General features: G+C 39.3%; 1 protein-coding gene across 2 annotated transcripts in view; it reads left to right on the forward strand.

The window, feature by feature from the left end:
• macrod2 (mono-ADP ribosylhydrolase 2) overlaps positions 1 to 19,380 on the forward strand; it is a 392,696-nt gene that overhangs the window by 144,666 nt on the left and 228,650 nt on the right. The window lies entirely within an intron of this gene.

The following is a 19,380-nucleotide window of genomic DNA, read 5'->3' on the forward strand; positions in this document are numbered from 1 at the left end:
GCCACACTCATCTATTCTGTGTGCCTTTAGCCTACTATTAGCTTCCATATCCAGCCTGTGATACTTTCTTCAGTGTAGGTGAGGGGTTGTCTAGCATGACTGGAGTGAATTCAATCATCCACTCAATTTACAGGGCATGGAGGAGGTACAACCTGTTATTGTACCCTTCACTGGAGCACATATTGAAATTTAAAAAAAAAACAAACAAATCAAAAGCGTAGTCTGTATTTTTTATTCGCACTTACCTAAATCATTGTTGAAAAATAACAATGGAAAAATACTGACTGATTTATGGATTTTTATTAATTATATTTTTTGCCATTGAATTGAGAAGCTGAGTATGTCCCTACCAACCCCCCAGATTTCAGTTTTGGCAGTTCTCAAATGAATACCATTGCAGAGTCTTGAAGAGTAGTATGCCGAGTAGGTGAACTAAGATGACTATTAGATCCCAGAAATCTGAATGGTAAAGCTATTACATGCTAACTATAAAACAAATTGATTAAATAACCTTGATTTTACTATACTATAACTTGCAAGGCATAGTGGTTACAGCATGACATTATGAAGGATATGATTGGTGTATCTCATTTTTCATGCAGATGGGTTTCAGCTTGCTTTGCCTCACACTTCTCAAGCTTATTAAAATGCACAATTATCATGTATTTTAGAGTAGCCTATGCACCCAAGCTTTTAAATGCAACTTCACAAAGACTGTTCTGTTTCAGAACTGGGACAACACCCCCACCCATTTGAAAATCTAATTAAACTAAACTAGTTTTTATCTGTTCTAAATGACTTCAGAGAACCCATTCATTACGCCTGCCCTCCAGTCCTGTCACAAATATACTCCAATATTACATTTATTTAATAAATAGGTTACTAAATGTTTTTTTCCTTTTCTTCTTTTTTGTTGTCTTCTCTTGCTTATGCTTTATTGCACTAAATAACATATTTCAGCCCTGTAAGCACGTGGGACATGGGGACTCTCACCCTTGATGTCACATTTTTTATTGAACCTTTTAATCTAGCTTGTTGTAAGGCCACTAATCCAATAACACATTTCACCTTAACCACCAGATATGATGAAAGTATAATCAAGTGATCAATGAAAGGATTTACACTGCTTCCCATTTTTTTTCCACTGCACTGCAACCATAGCAACAGGACCAGGATAAATCTACTACTTAGTGAAACGACACAAGAATCACCCTTGGATTTGATCATCTGCTTTGCTCTATTCCTCCATTTCCCCTCTGCCAAGCCTCAGCAGAAATGATCTGAGAGACAGATAGGAGAAAAATAGAAATGAATCGCTTGCTTCATACCTGGTTTTAGTAAATGCAGTGTGAATGGAAATAGGAATGATTACCATTTAGCCTGTAACCAGGATGCTTGGCTCAACTTTTGCTCTGCTGAGATGGAGAAGGATATGCACATCATTTCTCAAAATAAAAATACTACAGTGGCAGGTGTTTTAACTGTTGTGATGCTGTGCACATCATTTGAGTGGCAGACACACATAGCCTCCCATGATGCAATGAACGAGATGTTCATGAGAGGCTAGATTTTCCAAAGAACATAAAGTTCACTTTCTGAAGAGTTGAAATTCAACCGTGTTCAGTCTTGTGGAGCCAAATGCAGGATTCAAGTGTTTGTTGGTAAGACTCCCCACTCCTCTGCTGCACCACGAACAGTTTCTATTAAACGGGTCTGCTCTGTATTGAACAATGTACAATTAATTCAAGCATGTAAATATTTGTTTAAATCATAATTAAACACATTGTAAATACTTGTGTAGTAAATGGTAAATGTACTTGTATAGCGCCTTTCTAGTCTTCCGACCACTCAAAGCGCTTTTCACAAAATTCATGTCTGACCACACTATTTGGGCCACATTCACCCTTTCACACACATTCACTCAGTGATGGCAAAGTCCATCGAACAGAAACTAACTCATTCATACACATTCACACACCGATGCTATGCATCGCGGAGCAATTTGGGGGTTCAGTATCTTGCTCAAGGATACTTCGACACATGGCAGGAGGAGCCGGGGATCGAACCAACAACCTTCTTTTGATTGGGGACGACCTGCTCTGCCTCTGAGCTGAGCCACAGCCGCCCAGTAGCCAGTGTTGCCACATGTTGAGACAATACTCTTGTCTTGCATTGACTACTTTGTTACTTGCTAACAAGTTAGTCACTAACTTCACCAAATAAGCCTCATTAATGTAAATAATGTATATTGACAATAGCAAGACAACTGATTAACTGCTTATATTATTATATTGTTATCGTGGCTCTATTACAGACGTATGTGAATGTAGTAGACATATCATATACATGTTTTTACCTTTGTAGGTTACCATTAAACGGATGGTAGGGCACTACCTTCAGTGATATTGGCTGTGCAGTCTGTACCATATTCAGCATTGATTATCCCATCTGTTGAAAAACTTACTAAAAGGAAATCATAGTTTACAACTTATTATTTTCTCTGATTGAGATGAACTGGTGTTCCTGCCTTCCATCACACTGCCTGCTCTGGGGATCCCCGTCTAATTAGAGCGATGGCGATGAGATGGCCATGGCACCTGACAGAGAGGGATAGCTACTCAGGAAAAAAGAGATCATTTCAAAACTGACTGCTCACAGTCTGGCTGTTCTGCAGTGCTGCTGCACTGGCCACACACTGTTGATTGATTTGCTTTGCAGATTGCATAGACTTGGAAAGGACCTGGCTAGCTTTCCAGGCTGTCGCTGTCCTAAACCCAGCATAATCCCTGGCTAGAGGCCCAGTATGTTGCTAACCCTTTCATTAATATGGGAGTGCCAGTGCACCTGGCCCCCAGACAAACATTTGAAGCAGTACATCAGTTATGACACTGGTAAATGGACTGCTGACCAGTCAGTGACATTTGTTCTCTTCTGTTTGGCTTTTTGTCTCCACAGTAACCATTTTGCTGTAACTTGTTTCCTTGTAATTTTAATGGAGGATGGCATTATTATTGGCTATGACCTCATCATACTTAAAATTGTTTTGATTTACTACTAGTTTTGCTACTACTTGTACTGTCAATACTACTATTTAAGTAAGAATCATACAAATTTAAATGATGAATTGAAATCATGATAACATGATTCTTCACCCTAAACAATTTTGTCAGCCTCTCTGACACAATATCAGCCTACACAGTTCAATAAGCAGTACAACGTAAACATTAACACAAGAACAACATAGGACATAACATTGTAGAACGAAACACTGCAGATTACAGAGTGTAGAAAAGGAAAACAAAAATACTATTTGTAGGTTGGGATGTATAGTTGTATTTTAGGCGGACTTATTTATGTTTGGTTTGTGTGGAGTGGGCTCTCCAGAGCCAGAGGTTACAGAGCTGAAAGTTGATGCACTCATTGCACTCGGATGGGTCTCAGGGATGGAGGAGGCCAGCTGAGGAGGAGTGTAGAGGGCAGGTAGGGATGTTTCCCAAGAGAATGTATGATTGGATCTCCACTATCTATAGCTGGTGTACAGTAAAAGAATAACAACAATGATGTGGTCATTTTGGTGGTCATACTCTATATTAACAGAGCAACATCACATTATATCATCTGTCTTATGATATGGAACTGCTATGGAGCAGTGGACTAAATAATATGTATTTTTGTGTTAGTGTTTCCCCCTACACTTAATTCAAAGGAATGTAATTGCACACTTTATATGATGCTTTTGACATGCATACCTAAAGAGAACCTGCTCTGAAATCTGAAAAGAAAATCTGAAAATACTGCCCTAAAAGAGATAATTTGTGAACAGCAAGAAACAACATCTGCCCTAATTTTACAACAGTTAAATATGGCTACAAACATCAATGTTAAGCTTTAAATTAAACAAATGTTAACCTTGAAACAAAATGTGGATGTGTTTTGGTTTATATATTTGTTTTTATCCAGCTCCCAAATTTTTTTTATTAGTATGTATTTGTAAAAATAAGTACTGCTGGGGCCTTATTTGTTTCATTGGAAAGAAAGAAAGAAAGAAAGAAAGAAAGAAAGAAAGAAAGAAAGGAAGAAAGGAAGAAAGAAAGAAAGAAGACATTTTTGAGCACTGTATGTAGAGCATGCTGTCATCTTTTAGTAGTGCAGTTGAAAGGGTTATTTTTCATTACTTCATTTTTATTTATAGGAAAATTTAAAAAGGATTTTCATTAAAAACCGTTTCATAAAATGATTAGTTCAGTGCCTTACGTGAGATATTAGTGTAATATTTGTAGATGACTTGCCAGGGTGGTTAAATACTTGTTTTTCGCAAAACCTTTGGCAATATCATAATTCATATTTTTCTTAAAATGCATATGTGGTAGTCCTGTTAATCAGATGCTGTTGAGCATACAGAAAGCACTGTATACTCCCTATATGGTGCTGCCTTCAGATTTAATGCCAAAAAGACAACCCACTCACTTTACATCTGCTCAACTGATGTCCAGGCCTGGCTGTTCTTACTGTGTGACCCAGTGCACTGTGTACCCGAGCATTATGGACATGCAGTCGACTGTTGTAATCCTTTGTGGGCGTTGTTTTGTGTGCCAAGCTTTTATTGTGCTATTCAGTTTTTCTGCAACCTAAACATGCCCATATATTAGGCAGTGATAGGTAACCTAATGTATGTTTGTAATGTTTGTCAGTGTATGAATGTACTGAGAAATCTTACCAACAGCTGTAATGGTTTACTTCAGTGATGTCTGTTTGTGCATATGAGTGTCTGAGTTCCCTTACTGTTTTACTGTTTAACTGTTGAGATAAAAACCTTTCTCTTTATATTAAGAGATTTTTACTATATTCTGCTCTTTATTTTATGTTGTTTTACATAATACATATTTTGAAATGTTACTGTGTAAATACTGTGAATTGCTCCCAATAACAAAAACTGCACCAATTTTGAGCCATAACTGTGTAAAATTGAGGTTTATTTTCTGTCCAATTTCATGGAACACAGCTGGCAAAAGTGTCTTGCTTTGGTGTGTGCATTGGCTTGAATGGGTTGTGCTTACCAAAAGGCAAGTCCTAACATAACAGCAGAGAAGCTTAAAATCAGCATTCTGGTGCTACCGCAAAGTGCTATTGTTGGGCTCTTGTTCACACTGACTAATTAACTTTACAGCGGACATCTCTGGAGTCTGTGCCATGTTGAATTGAGTGAGACTGAGACAGGTCATGCTGTATGGAAAAGTGGATCAAGGTTTATCTAAATATGTGCCCATCCAGGAATTATTTGTTAGAGAACTATCAGTTCTCTGCTCAGGGTTCTTTTAATGTTGTACTTTATATGGTCCATTGTGAGGTATTTCAAAGATGCATGGCAATTTGATGAGGTTGTGTAAATCTGGCTGGTTTGACTTAGAAGGCAAAATTTTTGTCAGTCCAAAAGCAAATCTCATAGTGCAAGCTTATTTGGACGTGACCAACAGATTTCTGTGATTTTGTGATCAGAGGTGCTTGTGTAGCCCGGGTGCACCTGCAGTGCTGTTGAAGGAGAGGTTGGATAAGTAGGAATCATCAGAAGACATCAGTTGGTAGTAGTGCCTGGCATCAACTATGACCAATCAAATTACATCCTGCCAGTCCCTTCAAAAGCATGACTCACCTTCATGCTGCCTAATTTGTATTAAAACTCACCTAAGACGCACTCACCACCTATTTTCAGTCATTGAGAGCCAAAATAAAGTATTAAATGGATACAAATGAGAGAAAAAAATCACCTGTGCCTAATTAAATTACTGTTTTACTTTCCTTCATCTATGCCATTGTAAGAATAGGGTCCCTAATGTCAATAGTAACTGACCTTCCAGTTTTTAGTGCTTATTATGTCTGAACAACAGTTTTATAAACCAAAGGTATTCAATTTATCCTTTATTATTATCCTTGAATACTAGACTGTTTTGTGAGAGAACTCACTCTCAAAGTAGCATCCTTGGAGAGAAAGAAAGGAGCCAAATCTGTCTGTGAGCTGCACTGGCACTTCCAGTCAGATTGGTGTTTACCAAGGTTGTGCCAGGTCTCTGTGCTGGCCAGCTTTGTGTTTGCCCCTTTCTCTATTGACTAAATTCCCAGTTGTAATGTTAAATGCCAAGATTGTACACTGGAAAAGCTCATTGCCTTTGCATCAAAAAGAGCAGTGCACTATGCTACAGAGTATATTACAGCAAGATACATTGCCATGGTTTCAAATTTAATGCTTCAATCCTCTAGATCACTTCCAGAGGTTGTTTGGTTGGTTTTACATTGCACTAGGATCCCTGCCAGGTGTGAATTCAGTCTTTGACAGTGTGTGTGTAAAGAAAACACACACATTCTGAATTTGCTGTCCACTCAGCTACTGTGAACAGATGAAATGCAGCTCTATTTCATCCTACAATCTCTTTTTGTTATTTTGCATATGTTTCCTTCAATGTAAAATGGAAGTAATGAGTAATCCATCTTTTTAAATTAAGTACAACCTAGACAAAATCTTGTATTATATGTTCCTTATCCGTCTCCTGTTCTTCCTCAACATTTACTTGCCGAAGTTAAGCAGGACCAAGCCCAATTTGGGCATCGATACACAATCCCACACCAGAAAATGCATAATATGAGATGGTAATGCAGAGAGATGACCATGAGTTGATCATTGGCCAAACATTGCGTTTGGAGAAGATTGTTTTTCAGTGCCAAATCTAAATGGCACTAAACCCTTTTTTTCTTTCCCCCAGACATACATTGAGTAAATACATTGGCAGTCTTGAATTCTGGCTTCTGCTTGGATTACACCACACTGACCAGAGACCTTGTGACCAAAAACCGCTTTACTCTGGCAACTTTCCAAACCAAACATATGGCTTTTAGAATTATTGAGTTCACTGCAAAATAAATGAATGCAGTGCAACACTTCTATACCCACACTGAGGTAAAGCAGCTCATCGGTGTTTTCAGTTTCCTTTTTTTCTATCCATTGTGTGTCTTATTTTTGAGGTACAGTCAGCCTTGATATGCTAAATAATCAGATTTTAATAATATCATAATCTCTTCTTTAATGGAATCAGCAATTATGCCATAAATGGATTTAATATATCCTGTCTTAGCATAAGACATGAAAAATGGATCATAACCTGCTTAAGAGTCTGTAAGGCAATCATCAGATTAGGTCCAAAACAAAGAATTTAGCCTGCCATTCTTTTAACATCCATCACTGCTGCTCCACCGCTTAGATGACATATATGCTGACCTGAGAGATTTAAAGTCAGGATTGATAACTAATATTCTCAGAGGTGACAGTGCACTGTATTGTAAGTCCACATATCATCTCTGGAAGGTCAATTGCTTCCATCATAGCCTCAATAACTGATATCTAGCTCTGCCAGATTGTGATACAGAAGGTGGTGTATTATGGTATTTTTTCAGTAAAGTCTGGAATAGTTAAATGCAGCTGTAATCCCAAAACCATAAAGTTTTTACCCTGAAGTGTAGTGTTTTATTTGAGCTTTTCTCTAGATTGATATTAAGCATTTGTACTGAATGGAAAATCATGTTGACTCATCATGCTATTCTTTTTTTTTTTTTTTTGGCCAGGAGAATATCTTTTGTCTCCAAATGACCATTTCCACTGCTATTTCTGTTCTTGCTGGTGTATATCATAAAAACGTTTTGGGTTGCATTCGTGGGGGATTTTAAAATGAATGGGCAGTAAGCCAAGCTGTGAACAAGCAGCTATCTGAATGCTGTCCCTGTAAAGGCCATTATAGTGTTCCATTTGAATTATGAAACCTCCCCAGAGCAAGGTGGGCGCTGCATGGGTGCTTGACTGCCCACCCTATAGCAGAGATAGGTCCCGTCAGTGAAATGGTTGAATGGAAGGGTGACCAGGCATTTCCCTCGTAATTAGTCGTGTCACTGTCACTCACGCCAGTGAGAGTGACAGAGGACCCTATTACCCTCCCATATTCACCTCCGTCCTTCAGCGATAGGGCAGCTTTTACAGTCATGACTGAGGTGGGGGAAGACAAGTAACACGCTCCAGCGATCACATTAACTTACCCCCACCATGAATGCTTGTTCCTATCACATGCGGTGCTGTCAGGCCCACAAATACAAATTTAATTTTATGTATTAATTCATATCAAGATAAATAAATATTATAGTAGTACATAAATAGTTTTGATTGTGAAGATCTTTGCCATAGTTCTGAGAAAAGCCCCCTTTTGAAATAGCCGGTAAGTATGTTAAAGCTGGTCTTCCCCAGAGAAAAATTATCTACTTAATTAAAAGGACCAGCAGGAAAGGCCTGGAATCATGACGGTATAATTATAAAAGACCCATTTCTGTTAATCCTTGGCTCTGCAGCAAGGAGCCTCACATGGTGGAGCCAGGCCATGGCCACTAGTTAAGCACAAGACCACACAGGGTTTTTACAAGTAGAGGCAGTGGGAGGACGATGGGCCTTGATGTGGGGAGCTGAGAGCGAGCCCAGAGGTCTACTAGAGGCTTTTACTGCATTGGAGCCTGGGGAGAAAAGCACAGCAAGACCATTTATGAAGGACAAGGAGTCAAGAGGCAAATCATAAGCATGTTTATGAGTAAAGTCTATGAATAGTGTGCCAAGCATTGATGCATTGTTTGACCCATAGGGGAACATAGCTGTTACACTGCAGTTATGGTTGTTGTAGGGCTTTAAAGCAAAGCAAATGTTCTCTTACATCACCCAGCACATTGAAAGTTGATCTGAATCCTTAATGAAATGTCAAAATTTCTCAGATTTGGTTAACAGTCGTGATCAGGCGTTATACTGGAGTTATGTACCAAAAAATATCCATGACATTAGTGCTGAGCTCTGTGTTTGTACGGAGGTGGGCTCTGTGTTGTGCCGGTTTGTCTCAGTGCCGGGGCCTTTGATTTGTGTCTCACAGCTGGGCCTGGGGAAGACGTTTCAGTGGGCAGCTGCGGACGCTTAATCTCTCCTGCGCTGACACAGGCTCAATTAGTAGATAGCATACTTTGGGATTCTGCAAGAAAGTTGTCAGGCCCCCTTCAGATAAATCACTGGAGAGGATTCCATGTTGGCTATCACAAGCTCTGGCCCCAATGGCCTGTTTCTCTTTGTTTGCTTACTTTGAGTTACCGAAGGGTAATGATTTTATAGCAGCGAGGCACACTAGGGCTTTTTTTGACAAGTGCTTTGATTACCCTAAATTATGTCTTACCATGAAGGGAATCTCCATAATTATGTATTTGTTTTTGATGCAAAAGCAATCAGTATAATTGTTGAGAAACACTTGAGAACCTAATGCATTTTGAATTCAAACTTTAATACAGTTTTTTTTAGACTTTCATACCTCTGAAGTCAACAAATGAATCTGTGGAGATCACAAAATCCACCCACTCCTAAAATACCTTTACTTGAGGATCATAAAAGACAAATAATCATTTTATACCCACCAGCAGTTTTCACTGATTTTATTCAATTTTGCTCCTTTTAATCATCTTGTTTACAGTTTCACAATAATGAAAAATGGATAATCATCTGGAGAACTCTGGTAATCTCTTCTGAAAGAAAAGAAACACTTACCTATGATTGTATTGATTTTGAGGCTTAACCTTAATTCAGGATTTTTCCCTTTTCAGGCAGACGACCACACTGATGTTTATGATCAAACACTCATATTAATCTAACTTTTGCACATCTTTAAAAAGCTTTTTTTCCCCACTGGCTATGCAGACAAAATATATTTTAGGGTAGAACTACGTGGAACAACTAAATAAATATGAACAGGCATGCAGAGAACAGACTAGTCCACAGCTCGAAGTATATCTGGCAAATTCGAATGTTAGATTGCCATTGGTGAACACACTGCATGTTTTATTTAATGTAATGCTTTTTAGTGTAACAGTACTTTTGTAGCTCTCAGTACATGAAAAGATGTATTCTGCTCCACAGTGAGACTGAAACTGCTTCATTTTCTTTTATTATGTATTATATCATAATGTGTGTATGCGTCTGTCTTGTATCTTAAAAAACATTTATATTGCTGAGTTATTTAACTTTGCAGAAACCAAATTGCACTCCTCTCCAATTAAGATAACTCTTGTATTAGCTCTTATCATATATCGGCAGAAAACTCTTTCTTTCTCGTTTTCTCATCAATTTAGGAATTCAATAAAGGCAGCCAACAGACTTATTGTCCAGAAATACAACACAAGTAAATTTTTGGAAAGTCGGTTGAGGCAGCAGCAAGTAATGGTAAGCACTAAAGAAAAACTAGATGTAAACATTAATAAAGCAATAAGGATAGCCCAAAGTGTACAACACTTAATATCCACAACTTTGAAAAAATCCATTGTAGCAGTAATTAACAGTAACTCACCACATTTTGGCTACTAACACAAGCATTTCAAACATGCACAGTTCAGCAAGAGTTCAGCAATAAATATAACCTCAGTCTCTTAGTGACATCAGGATACATAGTTGCTTCATTTGGTAAGTCTGAAAGTATAAAGTAATCATACTGATAACATATGAAATGTAAAAGCTGCGGTACCAGTCTGCACTGTATCCCAATGTTTTAGTTTTAGCTTGTCTTCCCCTGCTGTTTTTGTAATGCATATGTGGATCAGATTTACTATGCTAGACGCTGTATGTTATACACACATTTATGATAAGGGAGCCAGTTGTTGGTAGATTGGAGTGAGGAGAGTGAAGAGAGTATAAGCTTATATATTAATGCTGTAGGCCACTCTATACTTTCAGTGCCAACAAGTCAAGAAATAGCATTGTTATAAAAATGCTACCTGGTTTTACTGTTGCCTAAATGTTTATTGCTCCTAGTTTAACAGCAATAGAAATTTCACTAAAAAGTGTGGAATCCCAGTTCCTGATATAAACCATGATGTTCTCAGCCCTGTAGCATATTATCATAGTCCTTTATTTGCTTCACTTAAACAGGAATTCAAATGTCCACAGCCTCTGTTTTCACAGGTAAAATAGGGTTAATGATCAACAAATACATAACTATGATGATGACCTTTTAATTCTATAGCTCTCTGTGTGTTTGACATGCCTTGTGTGCTACTTTGCAAATGTTAATGTATTGTACAAGGCTGAAGGCTTTGCTGAAGAAGCGACTTGCACCAGCAAACCCAAAGAACCATGCATAATAGTAACAGCTGTTCATGCATTTTAATCCAAAGCAGTGGCCTTTCATTGAATGGCTCCATCTTTCTTCATTTCCGCAATTACAGACATGCCAGAGAGTTTGGCCTGAAGATCCAAGAGTCTGAAGCAGCGGCCATGCTTGCTTTCTCTCCTCACCAGCCTTAAAGCTCACTATTCAGATTGCTCAATAATTACATGCATTTGTCTAGTCCTGTCTACTGTTGTTGCTTCTCAGAGCAGTGTATGCATCGAACAAAGTGCTTCTGTTCCAACTTTCACCTCTAGCCAGTTTGTTCTTAGAAAAGCCATCCTTTACCATCATGCAGCAGGCTCTCCTGGGTGACTCAAAGATGAACTTTGTGCGGGGAAGTAATTTATGATGATATTGTCCAGGATCCGCTCTGGGGGTTTTCTGGTCATGTTTTCTCAACATTAGTGCGTCCCTTATTAGCCCAACTTCTCAAAGAGGGCAATTTCTTCAGGAGGCGACATTTAATTATGGCTAGATGAAAATGTGTGTGTGTGTTCTATTGATTCCAAATAGTCCCTCATCTGAGGCGAGCCAGCCATATTTTGTTAAGGAACAAAAAGATGTGTCTGACTGATTCAGCTTCCTATCGTTAATATAATGCTAAAAACACATTAAAGATATGAAGGCAGTGGTTAGAGAAGGGGTAGGTCTCCATTAATGTTTGGTAAAAACATGATATACTTAATCAATAATTCACATCTGGTTCTGAGTCTTGATCTAGTCCAAGGGGAGCCTTACTGGTCAGCAGCGGGATTATACTTTGAAATTAGGAAAAATCATATTTTATGTTATCTTCTCTGGCAGCTGATTTGCTCCCCACCCACTGAGATAGGTGGCAAGCTTATTGATAGGAGATGCTTCCCGGTGTTGGTGGGTTACATGTTGACTACCTTTGTACCAGAGATGTACAGCGCTGGTAAACCCCGGCTATGAGAGCACTTTGATGTCAGAATCCCTTACAGGGAGGAATTAACTATATGTCATGTTGTTCTTGTTAATGATGCTTCAAGTTGTTCAGAAATGCTTTGATTCCTCCCAGGAACCCAAAGAACCAATGTTTAATGTTTAATTTTATAAACAATTTAACTCATACACAATTATTACATGAAAGACACGAGAAATGGTAATTTTTATTTACGTTGTAGTGCAAAACCAAATTTACAGGAGCTTTAAAGACTAACTCTGCAAGCAAGAATAAAATTCGCTGACGTGCACACGCACACACACAGACACTGTGCACTTAAGCTTGGTTTTGCTGGCAGAGAAAGATCTAAGAGTCTCTCATACCATACTGTCTACTGACACTCTCTTTCACTCCCTCTCTTTCTGCTGGCTGTAATAGTAAAGCTGGGGTGCCAAAGGTAATCTAGCCTAGGAGACGAGGTGATAATAGCCACATTGACAGAGCGCTTGTTTATAATAAGAGACTGGATGAGGAGTCAAAGGTGAAATATGAGTGTGATATTGAAGGAGGGAGAGGAAGCTGTAAGAGGAGGTTTGTGTTTATCTGTGATTATTAGGGCGCCTCACACCCAGAAATGAAAGAAGGTTTTGAGACCTAGATAGAGTAGTAGAAGACACAAAAGACTTCCATCGGACAGGATACCAGGCAGCTGTGGTCACAATCTGTGATGTGGGGATGAATGCCAACCATGTTTCCAAATGACAGAAGTACTGTCTTAAAATGATGATATGCTTGACGCGCGCATGTACACTGATACTGAGCCAGTCATTTTACTATAACAATAATACATCATAGTTTAAAGCAGAAAACATCATGCATGCATGTCCATTTGTGTCTGTACAGTTTCCCAGTGCTGTGAGGAAATACAAATCATTATAGCTAAGGCAAACTATAAAGGAGACCTGGAAACCACACTGGGCAGCCTGTCGCACCTAATTTGGATAATCCTTTGTTGATACTCCACGTCCTATCAACTCATACAATTTGTCACTAAGATGTCTATGGAGTTTAAAGGAAAACTAGATGGTGGATGACTGGGCTCATTTTAGGGTTGGATTTGGGATTTAAAATGGGGTCAAGTTTATTAGTTACAATAAAAAAACAAAAACAAAAAAAAAACATATTATGCATTTATTTGATAGCCACAGTACAGGCACAGCAGTGGACTATCCAACTTAAGTGTTGCCAACCTAGAGCTGCTGTTAAGAAGAATGAGCAGTAATCCTGTCATGTGAAGAATGCAGACATTGTACTTCAGCTTGTTTTGGACAGAGTGACTCCGCTACCTCAGACAGGGAACGCTCCAACAACACGACAGAGCAGTTAAAACAACATGTTTAAATGTAAGGGCTAGGGCCGTCAATATTGTCCCAGGACGTTCAGCACGGCTGGGGTTCGGCACCGAGTCGTCCGCAGCTGTCGGACTTCAGGTTTCCAACGACGGTGTCACATGAGCTGTGGTAACCTAACCTGGCATTCCTTTACGACCCTGAGAACAACAGCATGAAGAGTGTGTGCTTCAATCCCTGCTCCACAAATACAACTTTAGTTTTTAATGCCTATTTAAGTTGTATACAGGCATGAATACTAGTATTTTTAGCTTCACTGTCCATTATTTATTATGAATGATAAAGAAAAGAAAATCTTCACTAAATCCGTCTACAGTGAACTGAACGCGAGCTCAATCACAGCATGATCAGCAGATCAACATATCGCATAAAATGCAGTGTAGGAAGGTTAAATGGGTACCATAGTAACATTAGCAAAACTATCTTTTAAATCGCTGGAAACTAAACAGAACTGTCTATGTGTTATGTTACACTGAAATAAACTCTGACTGAACACACGTTCCAAGAATTACAGTGTCAGCAGGAGGGAGAAAGGTGCTGTGAATGTTGCCACAAGCTCTTTTTTTAACCAATTGAAAAAAATCCTCACAGTGTTATTAGTAGTAGTCTATTATATTAACGATATTAAATAGGACACATTAATATGAACAGAGCAGGTTATGACGTGGAATCAAAACCATTAATTGTTATGTCTGTACATTATCTGAAAAGGGTAACTGTTTCACTGCAGTTTAAATCTGTTCAGTGAACATAGAAATGTTGTTTTAGGGTGTGTTTTTTTTTAGAAGTAGAAAAATGCAACCTAATTAAAATCACCTTTTGAGAGTTAATTTTAGGTCATTAAATAGCTCTGTATTTTTCTCTTAATCATTAATTTTAAGCACACACATTCTTTCTTGAGTAGAGACCTGCTTGTCAATTATACATTTAGACACATTCACAGCAGGGAGGTGTGCAGCAGCTACTTTGATGCTTCAAGATTAAGTGCCTTGCTTAAGGGCACCTCTTCAGCTGTCTTTGCTGCTTAGGATTTTTTAGTGTTTGTCTGCGTTTTCAAACTGCCGAACTTTGAGCTGCATGTCCAGATTTCTAAATAAGCGTCAAACTGCTCCGTTACTGATGTGGCCCACAGTATAAAAGTTAAGACTGAAACTGTTACCTACTGGGTTTCCTGATGCCATTTCAGAGAAAATGTTTCCAATCTTTACTGACATATTTGTCAACTTGGGCTGAACTGTCGCAATAATAACAACAGGGTTTCCACTGCGTTGTGGTGGAACCTGTGATTGTTGTGTCATTTATTCTGGTGCCTGCTTACATAGGAGTGTCAGGGGAATTGTGAGTCATGTAAGCCTGCGGTATTTTATGTCACTTTAGAGAGTAACATCTGTGACTATCTGCCCGCCATTCTATTAGTCCAAATCCCTTGTTTACCTGGGTATTATAGGTAAAATGGAGATTATGATCCCTTTCCTCGGAACTTGGTTACAGTAGAGATGGATCTCTGGCTCCTGTTGCATCCAAAATTGCCGTGATTAGGACACATAATCCAACATCACAAGGGAGTAACCACAATGGCTCGAACATATTCCACCTGACATTTAGTTCAGCCAGATCTCTGATTGGCACTTGATTAGCAACTAATCCATGTCATTATCTCCTTCAGTGAAATTAGTTGAGTAGAAAATGGTGTCGTAAATCACAGAGGTGGAATTTTGGAAGGGCTTTGATCAGTATACAGCTCTGAAAAGTGCTGTGAGGAGAGAGGAAATATGTTGTTGCCATGGATACTACAAAAAAATAGGTGAGAGGGAATATGTGGCTAAATAGTTTCAGGAAGATGTTTGGTTTGGTGTGGAAACTGCAACTCCCAGTGTGAGAGAGTATTGATAGAAGTTTTTAGTTTCTATCGCCCGACCTGCTCACAAGTGTTGGCGTTAGAGATCTCGGTGGATCAGCAGGTAATGCCCCCATAGGCCGGAGGTTGAAGTTTAGGCCTACCTCGATGTGAATGGCTATCTATTCCCCTCTGTTAGATTATGGGCTGATATTCAGACTTCCCCGTTTCCTGCCAGGTAGAATCCAGCTCAACCCCCCAACTCCCTCCTGCCCACCCTGTGCTGCCTCCTCTGGCTCCAGTCCTGAACCTAACCCTCAGAGGAGCGGAAAATAATTAGGAGAGAAAATTGCAGCTGACACTATTTCTGAAAAGCAGGGTATTGTAATGAGAGCAGAGCAGGTATTCATTGTGTCTGAGGGAGCGATTGAAAGCCCTTGGTTTCAGGCTGCCTGGGAGAAGCCCAGGGAGAGTAAGCAGAGCTTTGCTGAGTCCCTTAATGCATGTGGGAACGGAGCCTTGAGAGGACGAGGCAGAGGTGTCTTCAACAATGGCAGGAGCCAAGGTTACAGCTGAGTAACTAATTCAAACTGCTCTAGACTGACACACACACTTGCACGCACACACCCTCGTCTCCTTTGTCTCTCTCAATATGGCTCCCCCTCTGTCTCTTGCTCTCTCCTTGTTCCCATTATGAGTTCAGAGGGATGCCGTCCAGCCACCGCTCAAAGTTATCTTCATTAGCTGTGCGGACTTTCTGGAGTGGCTGCTCGGGGAAGCTTTCTCTAAGCAAGGCACTCAGAGAAGATGAATAAATGTTTTGTCCCACATAGGCCCAGCCTAAAGCAGTGGCAGGCTGCAAGGAGAGATAGATGAGGTATTAACTGTTATATTTTTCAACGGGGGCTGAGGAAGCCCAGCAGTGGGGTGGACAGAAGCAGATGCTGCCGCCTGAATATTAAGCCTGTTAAACGAAATGTCCTCCATAAAGAAGTCTTAACAGGAGTTGAAATATGGCACTGGGCACCACTGATGGTGCATCACATAGCTGGGCACATGTTCATCTTTAGGCTTCTGCTTCACATGTGATTCAGACAGAAAGGTGGGAGTTGAGCTTGAGAGAGAGAGAGAGAGAGAGAGAGAGAGAGGCCGCTTTGATCACCTTTTTAGTGCTGTGATGCAGGTGCATCATCAGGATGGGCACACTGTTTAGCATTTTAATATGATTATTGTATCTAATTAGAGTGGAAAAGGGACATAGAAATAATGGCAGAGTGCTATTGAAACTACTCCTACAACTACTTCATTAGAAACATGACATTTACTTACTAAATAATACACTTACTTACTTTTCAATTGAATAATGTTCACCTGATAATTGAATTAAATTAGCAGATATGAAAAATGTCAAAATCAAAATGTGCAAAATACAGAATCATCATTGTCAAAGATTTTTGGGGTCTCATTGTGAACAATGAGACGACATGGCCTCCTTTCTGAAGTGAATGTAAATGCCATTCTTAGTTAATGAGAATCTGACTCTGCCTTTGTAATGTTGCAGGCATCCATAAAGTGGAAATCTACGGGGAATAATGCTGAAATCCCACTTAAATGAGAAAATAAATTAATGGCCAAATTGCATGTGGGTCATATCCTCCACTTACGGAAACTCGGATCTGCTTTTAGTTGCCTAAATAATGGACATGGAAAAATGTATTGACAATCAAGTTTTGAATGCCCACTCGGCAATTGAATTTGAAATTACAAAGTACATTCTGAAGTGTCTCTCTCTATCTCTATGCTTCCCTACCAATCTCTCTATATCTGTCTCAAACACACAGAAATACACACATACATACACTACCCACGATGCATCTGTCGTACTCCACCCATTCCGTGAAGCGCTCTAAGTAAAGCAGGTAAATTAAATCTGTAGCGGCAGCATCCAAGGCTCTGGCAATCAGCCAGATCAGTTCAGCATCTCCTTCTCCAGTTACGGGCACTGTGAACACATTTCCAGGCTTGTAGGGACTTGCTGACACTAGATGCACAGTGACACACTCTGTAGCATCAGAAAAAAAGAGTTTCACACTCGCTGTAGCTTATGCAACCATGAACAGGAGAAGCAGCGAAATGGAAGCTGAAACTATTATCTGCAATCTTATTCTTCGGCTACTGAGATACAATACAGAACCCCGAATGCTGCGTTCCCTGGGTGCTCATAGGTAAGAGATCAGCCATGCTTGGTTGTGATGAAAAGGAAGTGTCTGGGGAGGATGGACTCCTACGGGAACGCTGCAAACTGGAGGAGGGCATTATTACATTTAACCTGCCTGGCTTTATTTGACCATGAAAACATTGTACACCTGTTCTAGGGAAGCATTGAGAATATTTCTCTGCTTATAATCTTTCTCTCCTGCCTGATTTCAGGTTGTAACAACATGTTTTTCAAAGGAACAGCCCAATTACTTTACACTATAATGAATAAATACAAACAGAAATATCTGTCCGATTTGACCAATAGAGTGTAACACATTAGTTCACCCGAACTACAGGTTGCCAGCCTTGTTGAAAGACTGGATCCAGTTGGTGTTTAACAAGTAGATAGAACCAGTAGAGCCGATACATTTACTGAGGAGTGCTCAGCAATTACCACTTGAAAAGTTTTTATCTGCAGTGTAGTGGTTATAGAATAAATACAAGATGTGCAACATTAGTTATAGAATGAATCTGCTGCAAGATACTGTAGCCTGCCAATGTTTAAAAACTGCTGAAAGACACAATGCACACTATGGTTTCATCATATCCCTTATGTGTTAGTGCCTTTGGACTCTTTTATGTTCCATATCACACTGGGATGGGAAAACTGCATTTGAATGATATATCTAGAGGCACAAAAAACTGGAAGTGATTTTAATGCATTATGTTATAACAAATGTATATAGTATATTACATGCATATGTTCTGTACTATATATAAAACAAGATAGCAAGAAAAGGAAGTATTAATGAAGTATTAAAGATTTTAATTAAAACATTTCAGCCAAATTAGAACTTCACATGAAGGGTCATAAAACTTTAATAACACTAAAGCCTGGGGAAAACTTGATCAATTCACCTTAACAGTGAACACTGTCAGGAATGGAGACATTAGAAAGTATTGACTGGCCTGTCACTGCTGCAGATCCAGCATCAGGTGAACACATTTAGGTTTTTTAATCTTATTAATTCAGTGCTGTAACAAAACACAATAGAGAGGCAATGTTTTGTTTTATGGGAGGAGCGACTTTATGTGTACACAAATGAGAAACACGCTTATAGAGCTTTCAGTTCAGCCTGTGCATTTAGCAACTCATGTTTGCAAGATGTCGAGAGGCAATTATGATGCAAATAAGTGTGGCTGATGATCATGGACAATCTTGTTTGCACAGTGGATATTATAAAAATGCCAAGCCTACAGCCAGCACTACATCCGCTCTGCGGTGTGTTAAGTAGCTTTCATTGTCACCAGAGCGATACCTCCTCATATCCACATCACTGTCAGACTCATGTTACTTTTTCGAAAAGCCATCAGGATTCGTCTCTGTCAGCTGCCTGTCCCTCAGTCCATTAAAGATGATTGATAGAGCTAGAAAATCATCCGCCCAGCTGTTGTCGTTGACTCATCCCTAAGAAACTGAAAGGAGCTCAGAAAAGGACCATCCCTCATCAAAAGACCTTTTGTCTGTGTTGACGATGTGAAGCAAAGTACATTTTTGAAGATAGTGTATAACTAATCTTCAGCCCATTTTTTTCCCTGGCACTGTACGTGAATAATCATTACATTACAGATGAAGATACACATTATGTGAGTCACATTATGTCTTTTATCAGGAATATATATTCAGATTTTTCTTTCAGTTTTATCTGTCACTCAGTTCTTTGTTCTTCACCAGTTCAGAATATGTAAACATTGGTTATCCTGCAGGCTATCTTAACTCTCCATCGTTTTAGGTTTGATGGATAAAGCTAC

Source organism: Morone saxatilis, unplaced genomic scaffold (genome assembly GCF_004916995.1).
Source record: "Morone saxatilis isolate NCDOM2014 unplaced genomic scaffold, NCSU_SB_2.0 Contig19, whole genome shotgun sequence".
Lineage (NCBI taxonomy): Eukaryota > Metazoa > Chordata > Actinopteri > Moronidae > Morone > Morone saxatilis.